Source organism: Gossypium arboreum, chromosome 3 (genome assembly GCF_025698485.1).
Source record: "Gossypium arboreum isolate Shixiya-1 chromosome 3, ASM2569848v2, whole genome shotgun sequence".
NCBI classification, from domain to species: Eukaryota; Viridiplantae; Streptophyta; class Magnoliopsida; order Malvales; family Malvaceae; genus Gossypium; species Gossypium arboreum.
Window position 1 is genome coordinate 45,015,101 of NC_069072.1, and position 19,464 is coordinate 45,034,564.

Here is a 19,464-nt window from a genome sequence, read left to right on the forward strand (position 1 = left end):
TTGAAAAAGGGACACGCCCGTGTGCCACGACCGTGTAACGTGATTACCAGGCCGTGTTTGATCCATTGAATTGCACACGGCCGTGTGGGCTCAATGGTCAAGTCGTGTGAATCGTGAAAACCTTGGTCGACACCCCCGAAGGCCACGGGCGTGTGAGATGCCCGTATGGCAAGGCTTAGGCCGTGTCATCTTCTCGATTTGGTCTGTTTTGTCCCTTTTTAGCTCGTTTTTGGCTCCTTTCGACTTCTGGTGCTCTCCTGAGTACAAAACATGAAATAACCAGATTAAGAGCACTAAAACCCACAAATCTAGTAATAAATATCCATAAATATGCTAAGTATTTAGGGTATAGATATGTATAATTTGGCATTTATCAAATACCCCACACTTAAGCATTTGCTTGTCCTCAAGCAAAATTCTCATTTACTGCTAGAATTCATTCTTCTCAATCACATAATCATTACTGATAATGTTACAAGTTATTCCACAAAAAATCATACAGTGAGAATTCAACTATAAGGGCATTAAAAGCCTCAAACAATCTAAATCGAATATTTTGATAATAAAATCATTGGTAATCTCCTTCCTCTAAGTAATTAACTTTAGTCCTAAATATACAAGAGATGACATCCTTACTAAAGATTCACTCAAATCACTCAAAGTGTTTAAGGTTCAAGATTAAGCACTCGATTGTCTAACATGAAAAGTTATTACCATAGGCTTGCATGAAAATCAAATCTCCACCACTTGTAATTGATATGATACACTAATCAAAAAGGTCTTTGCATGGTTGTAACGGGGTTTAGGTTACAGGTATGGATACAAGCTGAAGAGACAAAGGTTAGAATTGAGATAATTTCAATATATTACCCCACTATCAAAAACTTAATTACTGAACCACAAACAAATATCTAGAACTATTTTACATGAGTTCATGGCAACTTTAGCTTACTAAGAATTACATTTTTTTAAGAACAAATCAAATCGATACAATATAGAAATCATACTTCATGATCCAGTAACAAAAAATGGTGAACATAGCGAGGTAACAATATTAATTTCAATCTCGATAAAAAGGGTCAAATTCAGTAGGAGGATTTCAACAATAATGGGTTAATGATGAGGGTTAATCAATGAAAAAGGGTTAGTAGGCTCAAGGGGTTTCACTAAGGGTTTAATTATGTGGGAAGGCTTTTTATGGAGTAAATAGGTTAAATCCTAAGTGCCTTTATCATCTCAGTATATCAAATCATACGTGTGATTTCGATATGTATAATCGAAACAAGTTCTAGAATAACAGTTCAATGTTGACACACTCAAACTACAAAAGAAGTGAGCAAGAAAGAAAGCTATATGCTCAAAAGGCTAAAAAATCTCACCAAAAATTTGGGTTTTTGATGTCATTCATGTATACTTAAGATTTCAAGATAATACCTCAATTTAGGAAAATAATCTAAAAAATTTTAGTTCTCAAAATATCAACTTATCATGCTCGATTCTTTAAGGTCCTATAATCAAATAATCATGCATAATTCCCTTGGTCTAATTCACAACATATCAACAATAATTATAGATCAATCAGAATTCATTCTATCAATATTATGAGAAAATCACTTAAGCACAAGACCAAATTCAGGGATTTGAGAATAATGCAAAAAGTTAGGTTTCATGTTTACCCCTCCCACACTTAAGATGTACATTGCCCTCAATGTACAAAGATATATTATTCAAATAAAGAAAATCATAAGAGGAAAGGAGGTGAAACTCCCTGTTATATGGATGTGGAGCTTGATTCTAAGGATGAAGTGTTCGGGGAAAGTGGTGGCTGCCATTGTTCTTGGCTAGATGAAGAAATTAGGTCGTTGAACATGGCACTCGTGAGGTACTGTTTCCCTTTTGTTTCCTCATTCCGTAAAATATTCCTAGTAGCTTTGCTTGGAAGTCTGTAGAATCATGAAGAGTTTATTAGGAGTTAGTGTGGAAGAGAGCGTAGTGGAATTACTTGTTAGAAATACCAAAAAATAGAAAAGTAAAATTTACTAATATAGATATGTCTTTCAAAATAAAATAATAAAATTGAAATAAAAATAAAAATCAAAAGAAAAATAAAAATAAAATAAAATAAAAATAAAAATAAATAAATAAATAAGAGGAGTCAATGATCCTCGTCGGTGGGGCCCTCAGGTGGTGGTGCTGGAGTGGCGATGCGGAAGTGTTGGCACAGCTATTACATCATGGCTTGCATATCGTCTATCTGTCAGTCCCGTCGCCGATCTCGCTCGTGGATCATCTCGAACTGTGTAAAGCAATACTGCTCGAAATGGGCGAGTCGGTCGGAAAGGTGTGCCAATGAAGTAGCCGCATGAGCTAGTTGTTCCCTAAGTAGGACGGTAGAAGGCTCCTCATGTTGTGGGGGAATATCATTAGGGATGTCCTCAAGATCATCCTTGTCAATGGCATACGAGAGACGGTACTGAGGAGGATCGGTCCCACGTTGGCGCTCGATCATCCTCATGTGTAACATAGTCGTGATGTCCTGTGGGGACATCTGACCTATCAGGGTAAGCGTTGATGACTGGGCCGCGTGCTGAGGAGGCCGAAGTATCTGGCAAGGCCGATAGAGATCACTCCCTTCCTATGCCGTTCGGTCTGATGGCGAATGGCAAAAGTAATAAAGTATGCTAAGTCGGTCACGTGTGCATTCACCATACACCATAAATAGTAGGCGTCGTGGGTGGTGATGACGCCAGTGCTCTCTCTCCTTCTGGTTAAGGTGTGTGCCAATATGACATGAAGATATCGTAGGGAAGGGGGGAGAGCTGAGGCCTTCGAGTGGCTGGGGTCGTAGGTGGAAGAGAGTGGTGCCAAAGCCTTCCAGCACAAGGAGGGGGAGATGTGGGTATTATGTGGTAGTGCATTCATGTCCTCCTCCTCTATAAACTTATCGGTGTAAAGTTCCAGAGCAACTCCAAACTCTGGGACACTCATCGAAAGAACTAGACCGCCTAATTGAAAGTGAATGGTGTCTGAGTCGTCATTGTTCGTCATCACCACCTGTAAATAAAAAGTAGAGCATAATTCTAAAGCTAGCTCTAAATAAGTGGGCTTGGTAATAGCGAAGAACCGTTTCCATGGGTCTGTGGACAGGAGGGCACGGATGGCGTCAGCGAGCTGGGCTTGCTCTATGGCAGCCCAGTCGATTAAGCGACCTATGGTGATGGGTCGTGCGTATAGTATCGAAAATAGCTCCTCCTACGAACCTTGTGGAAATTCAAGGAACGGGTGCTGAACTTCGGCTGTAGCACGCACCGAGGAAGAACTCGGTCCTCTACGTCTCTTTGAGGATGGGACCGCAGCCTTCTTTCCTCTTGATGACGACATAATGTACCTGAAAATATATGAGAATTGATAGAATCCAAGATACATCAGTAGTTAAACAAGTGGCCCAAAACTAGTATATGCTATTTGGTGGCTTAAATAATTCAAATATAGAAAATTCTAAGGCAAATTATTTACTTGTCTAAAGCAAAATATTACAATATCTATGTAAAGCATGTAGAACACTAATGTAGCAATACAAATTGGAAAAACAAAGTTGAGAAAGGGAACCAAAGGCTGCTGTATGGCGGCGCACGGGCCTGTTGATGTCGAGCACGGGCGTGTGACGCGGGGGTATAGCCGTGTGGAGGAAAAATGGAGGATATAGATAGGGGAAAGTGAGGATTAATGCAAGGGGAATGGATTTTAGGGTGGTTTGAGGGTTGGAGAAGTGAGAATCTTGGGAATGGTGGCCGGAATAAGGATTAGGGAGTGGGGAGGAGGAGTTTTCAGCTAAGGTTTTGAAAGGGGGAAGAAGATGAGCAGTGGTTTGTTTATATAGGAGAGGGTCACACGGCCTAGGGCCACGCCCGTGTACTTTGAGGGTGAGCCCGTGTTTTTAAAATTTTTCAATTTAGGTCGTGCCCGGCTACTGTCCCACGCCCATGCATCTTAGGCGTGTGTGGCACACGGCCATGGTGCACGGCCGTGCCTAGCTTTGTTCGCTTCTCCCACGCCCGTGTGTTATGGTAGCACGCCCGAGTATTGTTGTACATGGCTGAATGGCACGAGCGTGTCGCACACCTGCGTCGAAGAAATAGAATCGAGCCTTGTCCCTGGCACACCCTTGGGTTTTCATTCCCATGCTCGTGTGTTCCTATCAAGTTCACCCATGACCATGTTACACGGATTTATCGTACCCCGTGTTTTGGGGAAATCATATCCTGCTTCAACACGACCGTATCGCACGGCGCCTCTTCCCCTATTTGGCCACTGCTTGAGGCATGCCCGTGTGCCTAGCCGTGTGTGCTGAAAAACTTTGCAATTAAAAGATTAAGTTAATTGATTCGAAGTGTGAGAAAATAAAAATAAAAATAAAGAAATCAAAATATATTAGTGCTCGGGTTACCTCCCGAGAAGCGCTTATTTATAGTCTAAGCTCGACTTACCTCTCCGTTGAATGATCATGGTGGTTCGAGGAGTTCATACTCCTCATTCCTGTTGTCAATTTTAAAATAAGGTTTTAAACAGTTGTTGTTTACCTTAAAAGTGCCGAACTTGGGATGACTCACCTCCACTGTACCGAATGAAAAAATACTGTGACACCCCTAATGTGACCCTAGTCGGAAAGTGGTTTCGGGACCACAAAACCGAGTCATAAAAATAATTAACCGTCATACTTGATACTTATTATATGTATATATGCATGTGTGAAAATTTCATGTTTGAATTTTGTTAATTGAAAGTGAATTTTATTAAATAGGTGTGTGACACTTTTGAAATGTGATAGGTTAATCTATAAGGATCTATTAATGCATGTTAGGAAATGCTTGTACTTGCATGTCAAATTACCCAAAATGTTAGGTAGTGGCCGGCCATGCTAGGGGTTAAAACATATTATAAACATTTTGTGTTAAAATGTTGTGGGAGAAATAATAAAATACTAGTTAATGGGAGGAGAAACCAAAGTTGTCTCACCCTTGCTCCTCCATTGCCGTGACTTGAGGGAGGAAGAAGAAAGTTTGGTTGCTTTAATTTTTGGCTTAGAAGATGGCTAGAAGGAGGAAAAACTATGATTTTAGCTAGTTAGGTAGCTGAAATTTCAAGTAACTCAGTAATCCATCGAAGAAGAAGAAGAGGGCTGCAACAAAAAGAAAAATAGAGACAGTTTGCATGTTGAAAGAAACTAAGGATTTAGCTTGTTTAAGAGTTGTATCCTAAGTTGGTAAGTTTTCTAAGCTCCCCTCTATCTTTAACTTTGTTGTAAAGAAAAATGATGATGGATTGTGGTTGGAAGGCATGAATGCGGGTTGTAGAAAAGAAAAGCTCTTTGATTAGTTGTAAAAAAAATTATTACTGTCCAATTTTATGCCTTCGTTATGCTATCCAAAATTTGAACAAATTAATGGTTCTATTTTCATGCCGATTAGGGGTTGATAAATTGAGTCTAATAGCAAAAATATTATGTTATTCTTACTAAGTTTCAGTTGTTAGTAGTGACGTAACAATGTGACAATTAAATGCATAAATGATCTTTGGAAACTCCAGCTTGAAAACAAATTGTTCCAGCATGTAAATCTTGATTTGAATGTCTGCAATATGTGGAGGAATTGGTCTGCTGCATGTTTGAAATAAAAGAAAACAATGGTTGTTAAATATTAGTTTTTGTTGCTAATCGAATGGGTTTAATTCATTGAGCAAGGGGCTATAAATTGGTGTTAATTAAGCTATTCGGATGGTCTAATAAAACAGCCTGAATGTTAAATAATGCTTGCTGTCCAGATTGAAATTATGCTAGAAGGTTGAACAATTGTTGTTCAAATGGAATTTTGGAGTGTTTAATGGACTCCATGTTGCTAAAATTTACATGAATAGAAATTTCTAAGCTTAAATTGTAAGAATTTGAGTTGTGTGGTTTAAATTGTCAAAGATGCATTTGGCAATTGATTATAATTTGTTAAAGGGTGTAAAGTATTGATAGTTCTAAATGGTACATAGTTAAATGAAGATGGAAGCTTGATAAACTTTTATTTAGAATGTGAATTAGATATAAATTAAATAAGCATGAAATCGAATCATGGCATGTTTTATTAAATATGATACATATTGAAATCTATTGTTTTAGATGTAAATTAAATGATATGTGATTGCCAAATGTGATTGTTAAGTGAATAATATTAGTTAAGTACTTAAGCAAATCTATTGTTTTACTTAAGCTTAAGAGCAAAGAGGATCAAAGTCGGATAGGGAAAAGAGAAAGTAAGCGAATAGCCGTGGATATCTAGTCGTCGACCACTTCGAGGTAAGTTTTAAGTGATTAAACGTTGAGTAAATTCAATCATAATAGGACATAATGAGCTGATTTAATAAGATATGATGTGGCCATGATATGTCTTAAACTCAAATGGTAAGTTCATAAGTGTTTGGACTTGGAAATTTAAGAGCAAATTGTAATAATTTGCTTAGGACAGCAACAGTAACGTGATTTTAGAAAATCACTATAAATTTTAATGTGGAATTATAGGCTGAATAAAATATTTAATCAAAGCTTAATTAGTCTAGTTTCTTATAAAAGAGACCGTGTAAGCAAAGAAATTTCCTATAAAGAGATATTTAAAGTTGTGTGAGACAGTGTTAGAATGACTCCGGAATTCCCTGTTCTGTATTTAGAAAATCACTATAATTTGTACAAAAATGGTTACAAGATAAAATTTATATTCTTAGACTCCTTAATGAGTATAGTTTCAAATGAAATCAAATAGAACATATTTTGAATTCTGTACAATGAGAAATTTGATTCGTAGTGAAGACTGGTCAGATTAGTCAAACAGTGAAACAGGGGAAAATTTAAGAAAAATCTGGTATTGATTGGCCAAATCTAAAATTTTGAAAATTTTATGGATAGAAGATATATGAGTCTATATTCAGGGAAAATTAACGGCAATTGATTTTGAGTTTTGTAGCTCCAGTTATAAATAATTTAGTGACTACTGCTCAGGAAAACAGCTTGTAGTGAATATGTGATTTTGTTGTAAACATTGATGAAACTATTTGAGTTGCTTATAAGCTATTGCTGAAATTGATGTACAAGACAAATATATATATGTGTGGTAAAGCCGAATGGCTAGTGTGAAATATGTATGAGATATATATATGTGGTAAAGCCGTATGGCTAGTGTGAAATATATATGAGATATGTATATGTGGTAAAGCCGAATGGCTAGTGTGAAATATGTATGAGATATGTATATGTTGTAAAGCCGAATAGCTAGTGTGAAATATGTATGAGATATGTATATGTGGTAAATCCGAATGGCTAGTGCGAAATATGTATGAGATATATATATGTGGTAAAGCCGTATCGCTAATGTGAAATATGTATGAGATATGTATATGTGGTAAAGCCGAATGGCTAGTGTGAAATATGTATGAGATATGTATATGTGGTAAAGCCGAATGGCTAGTGTGAAATATGCCTGAGATATGTATATTTGGTAAAGCTGAATGGCTAATGTGAAATATGTAGAAGATGTGTGTATATTGTGGCCGAATGACCAAATGTGAAAGGTGTGTATTATTAGATATTTGATGAGGCAAATGAATTACAAATATGACGATCGATGTGAATGTTGTAACATGTGATTAAATGTACATGAAACTTGAAATATATTCGGGTAAGACCCGATGACTACGTGTGGAGATTATGTCCGGTAAGACCCGATGACTACGTGTGGAGATTTTGTCCGGTAAGACCCGATAACTACTGAGTGAGGACTATTCGAGCTAAAGGTTTATTGAAGATTCGAGTAAAGCATAAGATTATACGACTTCACGGTAACAATTGGTAATAAATCGTTCAATGCGTTAAGTTGGTCGGTATGTATTTTGAGATTATATTTAAGCTTGATCTGGACTAAATCACAAGGTCGTTATGTGATGTACATGTGAGTAAAGCAATAAGACATTCTATGATTATTGTGCATTTGGTCAATGTGGAAAGTTAGGTGAAAATATGTAATGTACCTATGTTTATAAGAGATCACTATCAAGTGAGAATTTATCGCCTATTATATATGATGAGATGTGCATATTCGGTAAAGGGATGGTATGCAGAAGGAAGAGTGAAATAAAATTACGAACAACTATGTTATAATTTGATTGTTATCTGTTGACACTGCTTAAAACTTACTAAGCATTGTAATGCTTACTCTGTTTACTTTGTTTCCTCTGTTTTATAGATCTCATTTGGAAGCTACAGGCTCGGGGATCATCAGCAACTAGTCACACTATCACTATCCACTGTTTGGTACTGCTATGTTTTGGATTATCTTATGGCATGTATAGAATAGACTAGTAATGGGAGAATATTTTGGTTAATGTATATGAGCTATGCGAATATGACATCTTATGAATGTTTACTTTTATAAGTTTTTTTTAAATTTTATCCCTGGTTATGTCTAGCAATTATCCAATTGAATGATCTTTACTTCAAGAAAATGAAATTTTTTTTTACTGTTCTGATATGAGTTTCAAGTCCGGTAATGCCCCTTTACCTATTCCGGCGACGGATACGGGATAGGGGTGTTACAATTTATTGGTATCAGAGCTACAGTTTAGTCGATTCTAGGACTAACATAGCACGCGTGAGTCTATTTATACATGCCATAAAGTGATAAAATGATAGTGTGATGATTTTTGACTATTAAAATGTGTTTGTTATATTGTAATGAATCTTGATCCCAATCGAGCTATAGCAAGCTTCTGACTATGAGAATTTGCGATATAACTTCACTTAGATATGCCTAAATTATTAAGTTGATCAGGTACGTATCATGTACTCGTATTTGAATTTCGATTTGGATTGAATTATAAGGGTATAAGTGATGCAATTTTGAAAGAGTGTTATGACTATAAATGTGATTTTTGTATGTGGTCGTGGGCCGGAAGTTGAATGGTCGATAAGCATGTTGTGTTTGTATTCAAGTAATGTAAATGATATACTAATGTGTATTGCTATATGTGTATATGTACATGAGAATTGAGAGTGATATATCCTGGCTAAGTCCCAAGAGCATTCGTGCTAGTGATATATCCTGCTAAGTCCCAAGAGCATTCGTGCTAGTGATATATTCGGGCTAATTCCCGAAGAGCATTCATGCTAGTGATATATCCGGGCTAAGTCCCGAAGAGCATTCGTGCTAGTGATATATCCGGGCTAAGTCCCGAAGAGCATTCGTGCTAGTGATATACCCGGGCTAAGTCTCGAAGAGCATTCGTGCTAGAGTTATACCAGGGTTAAGTCCCGAAGAGCATTCGTGCTAGTGTTATATCCGGGCTAGGTCCCGAAGAGCAATCATGCTGGTGATGTGTATTCGGGCCTTCGTGCCTAGTAGGCTTCGTGCCGGTAATTTGAGCAAAGTTTAAGTGTTCATTACTATACGAATTCAAATTTAAATGAAAGGATATGTTTAAAGGTGTACATACATGATGTTTATAGACTTGGTTAAGTCATTTCAATGTGTAATAACAAATGAATAGGGGCACTATGTGTGCAAATGATTAGAGGCACTGAGAGTGCGAGTTCTTCAACCGAGCACTATGTGTGCGAGATCGATCGATGAGACATTAAGTGAGTAAAACAAGATTTATGTAAGACCTCGTATGGAACGAAGGCATTGATTTAAGATGGTGGATATGTTGTTAAGAAATGAATTCATGTTATAAATGTGTTACAGATTTAGTTTTTGGGATGCTTGGTATATGAAGTCATATGTGCTATTGCTAAATGACCCCTATTTTTGTTAATCATGTTCAAGAAATTATTTCGATTAAGTTCGACATTTGAAAGTCTATAAAAAAAAATTATGAATGATAATAATTTTGGATATATGGGTTATGTGCTAAAATAAATCCCATGCCGGTATACTATATGAGGCTTTATGCCAAATCGATTGTATACGGGTATCGTTAATGATGGTTAAATGTGCTAAATGAATTCAATGTTCGGTATGGGAAGTCGATTTTACATTGGAAATAGGTTAAGTTGAATAGTGAGATATGATGGAGTTATAAAGGATATTTATTGGGATGTTTGAGTATATGTGTACTTTCGGTCAGGTCACAACTTATACATGAATGAAAATGTGCATTACAAATATGTGGGTTGATGATGTGAATTATACATGTTAATATGTACTTAATATGTGTTTGAAATGCATTTGTGAATTAAATTAAGTGATTATTGCTTATGAAATCAAGAAAATGGGATATATGTGCATACTTGTAGAAATGTTTATGTATTTGTTTTAAGATAAGAAAATGATTTTATAAATCGATGCAAAATCAGTAATGAATTACAATTGCTATCGATGAGCTAATGTTTATATGGATATAATTCACTAAGAGGACGTTATCCTAAACTATGCATCGGTAGAAATTTTCGAGGACGAAAATCCCTAAAGGGGGGAAGAGTTGTGACACCCCTAATGTGACCCTAGTCGGAAAGTGGTTTCGGGACCACAAAACCGAGTCATAAAAATAATTAACCGTCATACTTGATGCTTATTATATGTATATATGCATGTGTGAAAATTTCATGTTTGAATTTTGTTAATTGAAAGTGAATTTTATTAAATAGGACTTATGTGTGACACTTTTGAAATGTGATAGGTTAATCTATAAGGATCTATTAATGCATGTTAGGAAATGCTTGTACTTGCATGTCAAATTACCCAAAATGTTAGGTAGTGGCTGGCCATGCTAGGGGTTAAAACATATTATAAACATTTTGTGTTAAAATGTTGTGGGAGAAATAATAAAATACTAGTTAATGGGAGGAGAAACCAAAGTTGTCTCACCCTTGCTCCTCCATTGCCGTGACTTGAGGGAGGAAGAAGAAAGTTTGGTTGCTTTAATTTTTGGCTTAGAAGATGGCTAGAAGGAGGAAAAACTATGATTTTAGCTAGTTAGGTAGCTGAAATTTCAAGTAACTCGGTAATCCATCGAAGAAGAAGAAGAGGGCTGCAACAAAAAGAAAAATGGAGACAGTTTGCATGTTGAAGGAAACTAAAGATTTAGCTTGTTTAAGAGTTGTATCCTAAGTTGGTAAGTTTTCTAAGCTCCCCTCTATCTTTAACTTTGTTGTAAAGAAAAATGATGATGGATTGTGGTTGGAAGGCATGAATGCGGGTTGTAGAAAAGAAAAGCTCTTTGATTAGTTGTAAAAAAAATTACTACTGTCCAATTTTGTGCCTTTGTTATGCTGTCCAAAATTTGAACAAATTAATGGTTCTATTTTCATGCCGATTAGGGGTTGATAAATTGAGTCTAATAGCAAAAATATTATGTTATTCTTACTAAGTTTCAGTTGTTAGTAGTGACGTAACAATGTGACAATTAAATGCATAAATGATCTTGGAAACTCCGACTTGAAAACAAATTGTTCCAGCATGTAAATGCTGATTTGAATGTCTTGTAATATGTGGAGGAATTGGTCTGCACTGCATGTTTGAAATAAAAGAAAACAATGGTTGTTAAATATTAGTTTTTGTTGCTAATCGAATGGGTTTAATTCATTGTTCAAGGGCTATAAATTGGTGTTAATTAAGCTATTCAGATGGTCTAATAAAACAACTGAATGTTAAATAATGCTTCTGTCCGATTGAAATTATGCTAGAAGGTTGAACAATTGTTGTTCAAATGGAATTTTAGAGTGTTTAATGGACTCCATGTTGCTAAAATTTACATGAATAGAAATTTCTAAGCTTAAATTGTAAGAATTTGAGTTGTGTGGTTTAAATTGTCAAAGATGCATTTGGCAATTGATTATAATTTGTTAAAGGGTGTAAAGTATTGATAGTTCTAAATGGTACATAGTTAAATGAAGATGGAAGCTTGATAAACTTTTATTTAGAATGTGAATTAGATATAAATTAAATAAGCATGAAATCGAATCATGGCATGTTTTATTAAATATGATACATATTGAAATCTATTGTTTTAGATGTAGATTAAATGATATGTGATTGCCAAATGTGATTGTTAAGTGAATAATATTAGTTAAGTACTTAAGCAAATCTATTGTTTTACTTAAGCTTAAGAGCAAAGAGGATCAAAGTCGGATAGGGGAAAAGAGAAAGTAAACGAATAGTCGTGGATATCTAGTCGTCGACCACTTCCAAGGTAAGTTTTAAGTGATTAAACGTTGAGTAAACTCAATCATAATAGGACATAATGAGTTGATTTAATAAGATATGATGTGGCCATGATATGTCTTAAACTCAAATGGTAAGTTCATAAGTGTTTGGACTTGGAAATTTAAGAGCAAATTGTAATAATTTGCTTAGGACAGACAACGATAACGTGATTTTAGAAAATCCTATAAATTTTTGGTGTGGAATTATAGGCTGAATAAAATATTTAATCAAAGCTTAATTAGTCTAGTTTCTTATAAAAGAGACCGTGTAAGCAAAGAAATTTCCTATAAAGAGATATTTATAGTTGTGTGAGACAATGTCAGAATGACTATGAAATCCCCTGTTCTGTATTTAGAAAATCACTATAATTTGTACAAAAATGGTTACAAGATAAAATTTATATGCTTAGACTCTTTAATGAGTCTAGTTTCAAATGAAATCAAATAGAACATATTTTGAATTCTGTACAATGAGAAATTTGATTCGTAGTGAAGACTGGTCAGATAAGTCAAACAGTGAAACAGGGGAAACTTTAAGAAAAATATGGTATTGATTGGCCAAACCTAAAATTCTGAAAATTTTATGGATAGAAGATATATGAATCTATATTCAGGGAAAATTAATGGAAATTTATTTTGAGTTTTGTAGCTCCAGTTATAAATAATTTAGTGACTATTGCTTAGGAAAACAGCTTGTAGTGAATATGTGATTTTGTTGTAAACATTGATGAAACTATTTGAGTTGCTTATAAGCTATTGATGAAATTGATGTACAAGACAAATATATATATGTGTGGCAAAGCCGAATGGCTAGTGTGAAATATGTATAAGATATATATATGTGGTAAAGCTGTATGGCTAGTGTGAAATATATATGAGATATGTATATGTGGTGAAGCCGAATGGCTAGTGTGAAATATGTATGAGATATGTATATGTTGTAAAGCCGAATGGCTAGTGTGAAATATGTATGAGATATGTATATGTGGTAAAGCCGAATGGCTAGTGGGAAATATGTATGAGATATATATATGTGGTAAAGCCGTATGGCTAATGTGAAATATATATGAGATATGTATATGTGGTAAAGCCGAATGGCTAGTGTGAAATATGTATGAGATATGTATATGTGGTAAAGCCGAATGGCTAGTGTGAAATATGTATGAGATATGTATATTTGGTAAAGCCGAATGGCTAATGTGAAATATGTAGGAGATGTGTGTATATTGTGGCCGAATGACCAAATGTGAAAGGTGTGTATTATTAGATATTTGATGAGGCAAATGAATTACAAATATGACAGTCGATGTGAATGTTGTAACATGTGATTAAATGTACATGAAACTTGGAAATATATTCCGGGTAAGACCCGATGACTACGTGTGGAGATTATGTCCGGGTAAGACCCGATGACTACGTGTGGAGATTTTGTCCGGGTAAGACCCGATAACTACAAGTGGAGACTATTCGAGCTAAAGGTTTCGCTGAAGATTCGAGTAAAGCATAAGATTATACGACTTCACAGTAAAATTGGTAATAAATACGTTCAATGCGTTAAGTTGGTCAGGTATGTATTTTGAGATTATATTTAAGCTTGATTTGGACTAAATCACAAGGTCGTTATGTGATGTACATGTGAGTAAAGCAATAAGACGTTTCTATGATTATTGTGCATTTGGTCAATGTGGAAAGTTAGGTGAAAATATGTAATGTACCTATGTTTTAAGAGATCACTATCAAGTGAGAATTTATCGCCTATTATATATGATGAGATGTGCATATTCGGTAAAGGGATGGTATGCCCGAAGGAAGAGTGAAATAAAAATATGAACAACTATGTTATAATTTGATTGTTATCTGTTGACACTTGCTTAAAACTTACTAAGCATTGTAATGCTTACTCAGTTTACTTTGTTTCCTCTGTTTTATAGATCTCATTTGGAAGCTACGAGGCTCGGGGATCGTCAAAGAACTAGTTACACTATCACTATCCTTTGTTTGGTACTGCTATGTTTTGGATTATCTTATGGCATGTATAGAATAGACTAGTAGTGGAAGGATATTTTGGTTAATGTATATGAGCTATGTGAATATGACATCTTATGAATGTTTACTTTTATAAGTTTTTTTAAATTTTATCCCTGGTTGTGTCTAGCAATTATCCAATTGAATGATCTTTACTTCAAGAAAATGATTTTTTTTTTTTACTGTGCTGATATGAGTTTCAAGTCCAGTAATGGCCCTTTACCTCTTCCGGCGACGGATACGGGATAGGGGTGTTACAAATACTAAGTACCGTAAGAGAGATTTCCTTATTTGGTGTGGGAGTGACAATTTGAGGATCAACGTCATCTAGTAAGACTGTATCGCCGACCTGAAGTTGATTAGGAGAGGTATCGGGCTTGTTTTTATATAGTTTTGGTTTATCATGTGTTCTCAGTTTGTGTTCTCGCTGTTCGTCTAGCTCATCTATCTGTAGTCTTTGTTCTTCATGGACGGCTTTGTTCTTTTCATGATAGTAGCGCACTGTCTCTGTTGTCTTTGTTCGAGGAAGTTCCTACAAGGACGATTGAATATTAGTTTTATCATCGACAGTTTTTATAGCATTATCTTGAGTCTTAGAGGTTTTGACTGAGTCGCGTGCTTGGAGTGTTACTGTGTTGTCACCTACACGAAGTGTTAGCTCTCCTGTGCCTACATTAATAATGGTTCTGGCAGTTGCTAAAAATAGTCGTCCTAAAATTAGAGGTACCTCGTTATCCTCATCCATATCTAAGACAACAAAGTCTACTGGGTAAATAAATTTATCAATTTTAATGAGAACGTCTTCAATAATACACTTAGGAAATTTAACTGTTTTGTAAGCCAATTGTATGCTCATCCTAGTCTGTTTGGGTTTACCGAGACCTAGTCGTTTAAACATTTTATATGGCATAACATTTATACCTGCCCCTAGATCAACTAAAGCATTATTCACAGATAGACTACCAATTAAGTAAGGAATTGTAAAAATTCCTAGATCTTTCAATTTGTTAGGTACCTCATTCTTTAGAATAGCTGAGCAGACTGCATTGAGTTCCACATGCGATGTAGCGTCTAATTTCCTTTTATTGCTCAGAAGTTCCTTTAAGAATTTTGCTGAGTTGGGCATCTATGAAAGAACTTCAATAAAGGGTAAGTTAATATGTAATTTCTTTAAGAGTTTGAGAAACTTACTGAATTGTTCTTTTGTTCTGTCTTTAGTCATCGCTTTAGGATATGGCACACGAGGTTCATGATTTGTACTTACCTGTTTGGGATCATTATTGTTTACCTCTTCTCGTTCTTTGTTCATCGCGTTGTCTTGCTGTATTTCTGGCTTAGGTGTAATGAATCCTTCCGTATCTTGAATGCTAATTGCATTGAGTTGTTCCCTCGGATTAGGTTCAGTATTACTTGGTAGGCTACCTTATGGTCGTTCAAAGATTAGTTTGGACAGCTGGCCTATTTGAGTTTCGAGTCCTTGGATTGATGCTTGTTGATTCTTAAGTGCTGTCTCGGTATTTTGGAAATGGGTTTCTGTCACCAAGATGAATTTAGAAAGCATCCCTTCAAGGTTTGGTTTTTTCTCCTGTTGATAAGGTAGCTGTTGAAAACCCTGAGGATTTTGTGCCTTTGGATTTCTTTGACCTCCTCAGGAAAAATTTGGGTGGTTCCTCCAACCTGCATTATAAGTATTACTATACGGGTTATTTTGAGATCTAAAGTTATTATTACATATATAGTTGACTTGATCCTCTTCGGTTGTGGGATTGAAGGATTGATATTCTGTATGCACACCTCCTCCACTTGAGTCACACCTCATTACTGGATGTACCAGCGTAGAACCAAGAAAACTATCAATCTTTTTATTGAGAAGTTCTACCTGATTTGAGAGCATGGTGACTGAATCGATGTTATAGACGCCGGCTATTTTCGTTGGCTTTGTCCTCATAACTTGCCACTAATAGTTTTTCAGTGACATCTCCTCTATAAATTCATATGTATCTTTCGGTGTTTTATTGTTGATGGTTCCGCCAGCAGCTGCGTCAATCATTTGTCTTGTCAAGGGATTCACACCATTGTAGAACGTTTGAACTTGCAGCCAAAGCGGTAACCCATAGTGAGGGCACCTTCTCAGTAAGTCCTTGTATCACTCCCATGCATTGTAAAGTGTTTTTAAATCCATCTGTACAAAAGAAGAAATATCATTACGCAATTTAGCCGTTTTAGCCAGCAGAAAATATTTTAGTAAAAATTTCTCGGTCATTTGTTCCCAAGTAGTGATAGACCCTTGTGGTAACGAGTTCAAACACTGTTTAGCTTTGTTTCTTAGTGAAAAGGGAAATAACTGAAGACAAATGGCATTATCAGAAACGCCATTGATTTTGAATGTATCGCAAAATTCAAGAAAATTTGCCAAGTGCGTGTTGGGATCCTTATCCTGCAAACCATCAAACTGAACAAACTGCTATATCATCTGAATTGTGTTAGGTTTTAGTTTGAAATTATTCACAACAATAGCAGGTCTAACTATACTAGACTTAGTTCCTATTAAAGAAGGTTTAGCATAATCATGCATAGTACGTGGAGCAGGATTTTAATTAGTTGCAATTGCAGGAGGCAGCTGATCGCTTGGTTTTTCAACCATCTCTTCGGTTGGGGGTTGAGTATTGTCTTCTTGCTCGTTCTCCGTGTATTGTAAATTACGCCTTATTTCTCTTTGATTTTTACGAATTGTACGATCGATTTCTTTGTCAAAGAGTAATGGTCCTGACGGGTTTCTTCTAGTCATAAACTATAAAAACCTGCCAAGAGAGAGAAAAAGTAAATTAATAAATAATAAAATAAAACAAAATTGCAAGAAAAATAAATGGCTAAAGTAATAAAAATTTAGTGTTCCTAATATTTCAGTTCCCTGGCAACGACGCCAAAAACTTGATCACGTGATTCGTAACAAGTAATAAATATTTATAATGAAGATCAAACTTAGACTAACTATTATCACGACGAAAAGGAAAGCGCACCTATCGAACAATAGAATAGTAATGGCAAGACCAGGATATCGTACCCAAAGGAACCAAAAGTACTAATAATAACTATCTTTTTAGCATCTAGCCTAAGAATAAAAAGGTTTGTTTTAATTAACTAATTATTTAAACTAATTAACTGATTTAATTAAAGCAAAAAGAAAATTTGGAAAAAGACTCGAAGAAAAGCAATTGATAAAGACGACACCCAAGGAGGAATCCACCTAGATTTCACTTGTTATCTGACTCTGAATTGGATGATTTATTCACTTGACTTGATCCGTGAGACTCCCTAACCTATGTTATTATCCCTTTCAAGACTAATAACGTCTAACCCTCAGTTGAATTAATCGAAATTTCTTTCTTAATTAAAACCCCTAGGGAAGCAGTAAATCACTCTATGGACTCCCATATTAAGTTTCACCCTAATCCGGTAAAATCTCGTAACCCTATTTCAAGGCCTTCGATCAACTCCACTTAATTATGCCAAATCTACTCTTAGGCAGGGTCTATTCCTCCTCTGCAAAAGCACATCAAATCATGAATTAATACCCGGAATATTAACTCAAGCATTAAGAACACATAATTAAGAACAAATCTAGTATTTATCAAGCATTAAGAACACATAATTAAGAACAAATCTAGTATTTATCATACAGTTCAGATAATAATAACAAGATCCATCAGAGGTTTTATCCCCCTTAGGTATTTAAGGGGTTTAGTTCATAATAAAAGAAGAGTACATCTCAAGAGTATGAAAATAACAAAACATAAAGAAAACTCTAAAACCCCTGAAGGAATTCTGATAGAGATCTTCAGTCTTGGAGTAGCTCCGGCTTTTGAGATGGATAGTCTGGCTTTCTTTAAGTAATTCCTGGTGTGTTGTTCTATATTCCAGAAAAGTTCTGAAAAGAGCGGCCTCTTTCTAGGTCACACTTAGGGTGTTTATATAGGCTTTGGATTGGCTTTCTTCCTCCCTGAGTACCCTTTTTCCGTGTAAAATACAACTCTTTGAAAAAGGGACACGCCTGTGTGCCACGGTCGTGTGACGTGATTACCAGGCTGTGTTCGATCTGTTGAATTGGACACGGCCGTGTGGGCTCAATGGTCAGGCCGTGTGAATCGTGAAAACCTTGGTCGACACCCTCGAAGGCCACGGGCGTGTTAGATGCCCGTGTGGCAAGGCTTAGGCCGTGTCATCTTCTCGATTTGGTTTGTTTTGTCTCTTTTTAGCTTGTTTTTGACTCCTTTTGACTCTTGGTGCTCTCCTGAGTACAAAACATGAAATAACCGGATTAAGAGCACCAAAATCCACAAATCTAGTAATAAACATCCATAAATATGCTAAGTATTTGGGGTATAGATATGTATAATTTGGCATTTATCAAATAGGAACTAAATTGTGAAAAATTTAAAATTTATGGGTTTAAGTTAAAATAGGAAGTTGAATTAGTTTAAAGTGAAATTTGTGTAAAAATATAAAATTAATTGTAAAGAATAAAAATTAGTCTCGGTTTAGGGACTAAATTGAAATTTAAGCAAATTCTGAGTCAAAATTAAATATTCAATATGAAATTGAATTGTGTTATATTGATGAATTTTAATTGTTTTAATTCCATAACTAACGTCATACTTGAATCCTTAACTAAAATGGGGAAAGATAAAGTGGACATCGAATAGTTCAGAATTCTTGGTTTGTATTTTTATAATCCGAATTAAGTTGTAAAATTATTGCATTTTGATTTCTTGCATATGGTAAGTATTAGAGGTGAGAACTATTGTGTTTTACAATTGAAATGGATTGTTTCGATATGTGATGAATTTATTGAATTTATATAAATTGAATTGAACTCATGTGTATATATGTGATGATATGAAAATTTGATATTGAATATTGATTATATTTGAGAAGTAAAATGTAACCCTATTAACTATATCAGGCTGAGTCGGATATAGATGGCATGCCATAGCATAGAACGAGTTCAGGGATTTCTTCGACTTCGAGTTGATGAGGCATTGGGTGCCAATTTACTTTGGTTTAATCGATGAGAAATTGGGTGTCAAATTTATATAGCGCTAGGTGCATATTACTTCGAATTATCTAATGAGGCACTGGGTGCCAAACTAGTGTGTTGGTTGGATCCATGTATCCGTCCGAGTCCGAGTCATGTTAATAGGGGTAAA

General features: G+C 35.5%; 1 non-coding gene across 1 annotated transcript; it reads left to right on the forward strand.

Annotated features, from left to right (window-relative positions):
* The first annotated feature begins 16,365 nt into the window (after positions 1-16,365).
* On the forward strand, positions 16,366-16,472 carry LOC128290755 (small nucleolar RNA R71). The gene has a single exon (XR_008280542.1). It is a non-coding gene; the product is annotated as a small nucleolar RNA R71 (small nucleolar RNA).
* Positions 16,473-19,464: the final 2,992 nt, after the last annotated feature.